The sequence below is a fragment of the Suricata suricatta genome, chromosome 11 (genome assembly GCF_006229205.1).
Source record: "Suricata suricatta isolate VVHF042 chromosome 11, meerkat_22Aug2017_6uvM2_HiC, whole genome shotgun sequence".
NCBI classification, from domain to species: domain Eukaryota; kingdom Metazoa; phylum Chordata; class Mammalia; order Carnivora; family Herpestidae; genus Suricata; species Suricata suricatta.
In genome coordinates this window covers 13696262-13696645 of record NC_043710.1, presented here as the reverse complement: position 1 = coordinate 13696645, position 384 = coordinate 13696262, and positions in this window count along the sequence as shown.

Genomic DNA, 384 nt, shown 5'->3' with positions numbered 1-384 from the left:
TAGTCATAAAGAAACATGGATAGGGACAAGAGAAAGAAAGAAACATAAATGCAAAGAAAACATTAAGATACTCCTGCTTCCACCATTTTGGCTGCTGGCTGTGTATGTCATTGGCTAAAATTAAACATAGGTACAAAGAAGGACAGCAAATATATCTGAGGGAATGGGTAGGTTAAAAAACTGATCACAACACATGACTCTAATCCCTGGTCATAAGATACACTGAGATAACTATCATTGTATTGTTCAGGCCATCTCTTAACTCACTGGTTCACAGTAGAGGAAAGATGGATCTTCAAATTGGATTGCTGCAATTGAAATAATGTGTACTTTGTATAGAAGTGCTTAAATTAATCTCATGAAACTAAGGTTCCCTAACATAAC